Source organism: Nematolebias whitei, chromosome 8 (assembly GCF_014905685.2).
Source record: "Nematolebias whitei isolate Nwh7 chromosome 8, NemWhi1, whole genome shotgun sequence".
NCBI classification, from domain to species: domain Eukaryota; kingdom Metazoa; phylum Chordata; class Actinopteri; order Cyprinodontiformes; family Rivulidae; genus Nematolebias; species Nematolebias whitei.
The window spans coordinates 1,359,177-1,360,886 of record NC_056505.1 but is presented as its reverse complement, the minus strand read 5'-3'; the positions used below and the strand labels follow the sequence as shown (position 1 = coordinate 1,360,886).

The window sequence follows — 1,710 nt, the reverse complement described above, 5'->3', positions numbered from 1 at the left end:
GTGTTCTGGTGTGTGTTCTGCTTTGTGTTCTGCTGTAGGTTCTGATGTGTGTTCTGCTGTAGGTTCTGATGTGTGTTCTGCTGTAGGTTCTGATGTGTGTTCTGCTGTAGGTTCTGCTGTGTGTTTTGTTCTGTGTTCTGCTGTAGGTTCTGATGTGTGTTCTGCTGTAGGTTCTGATGTGTGTTCTGCTGTAGGTTCTGATGTGTGTTCTGCTGTAGGTTCTGCTGTGTGTTCTGCTGCAGCACAGAGTGTCCTTGAGGAGTTCTGATCCAAAGCATGAATAAATCATCTTCAGCCGTCGTATGAAGAAACTGATTATGATGCAGGACCTGACTCCTCCTCTGCAGAAATGGATCCTGATGAAACATCTCCATCACTAACTGTGGAAACAGTTCATTTTCTTAAGGGACACTGGGCTCTCAGCCAGAACCTCTAAGTGGACTGAAGAGGGCCGATGACTTTCAGCTTCCTGCACGTTTAAAGGACACGGGTCCAAACCACAGCCGAAGACCTAACAAATCCACTGTGGAGCGGAGAAAACCGGTTTGGGCCCAGAAAAGTTCTGAGGAATCTGAGACGTCCTGAAAATAATTCTCGGAAGTTTTTAGCCTTTTAGGAGAGACAAAACGTGAACAAAGAAAACTCCCCATGTGGAAACGTAACGGGTGTGGCATCGACAGCTGAAGGAACCTGCTGCAGAAAAACTTAACTAACTGCTAAAGCTACAACTAGAAGAACAGAGGCTGAACTCAGCAGAACATTAACTAAAAGCTTAAATCTGCTAAGCTGAGGTGGAAAAAATAAAAGAGTAGGTAAACGCAAAAAATAGCTAAACCATAGTTAAAGGCTATATATATATATATATATATATATATATATATACAAAGCTAAAAACCACATTTAGAATAATTGTAGCTAAACACTAACATTAGCAACATTGTGGCGAGAAGCTAAAATCAGAAAAACTGTAGCTACAAGCTAAATGGAGCAAAACAGTAAAACAGTAAACAAAACTAAAAATAAGCAAAGCCATAGCTGTGAACTAATGTCACAGAAAGGTAGCTAAAAGATACATTTAGCAAAGCCACAGACAAAAGGTAAATATGGAAAACCATAGCTAAAAGCTAAATGTAGCAAAGTAATAGCTAAAATCAAGAATTAATTAATTCATTCAACATTTATTTAAAAATTAACAAAACTGTAGCTATAAAAACATCAGAAGAGTATCTCAAAGCTAAAATTAGCAAAACAACAGTTAAAAGCTAAGTTTAGTGAGGCACTAGTTATAAATGAAACGTAGCACAAAACAACAAAAAAAGTCAGCTGAAGGACATTTCTGAGATAAATGTTTCAGAACAAAACAAAATATTTGATGTATTTTTATGGGTTCTTATTACAGAGTACAGAATATAAAGTACACAGTATAGAGTTGTTAGTATTTTTATCTGGATTGACCCTGGGTTATTTGATCTGCTCAGAGACGGGATTATAATGAAATTATAACCCAGTTCTGACTGGTTTAAACGGGGCCAGCAACTCTAAAAAGAGTCTCCCAGGGACTCAATGTCCATCAAGGAATGGAGTTTTTATTTATTTTTTATTTTTTTATTGGCTCGCTCATCACGTAGAAAGGCTTTTTCTGCACCAGTATCATTTTTCCTTTCACGTTAAATCATGTAAGGTCCACTGAGACCACACGTTAAATCATGT

The 1,710-nt window shown here is 37.8% G+C and overlaps 1 protein-coding gene across 1 annotated transcript in view; it reads right to left on the bottom strand.

Moving 5' to 3' along the window:
- LOC119412961 (protein unc-13 homolog B) overlaps window positions 1–1,710 on the bottom strand; it is a 141,509-nt gene that overhangs the window by 11,962 nt on the left and 127,837 nt on the right. The window lies entirely within an intron of this gene.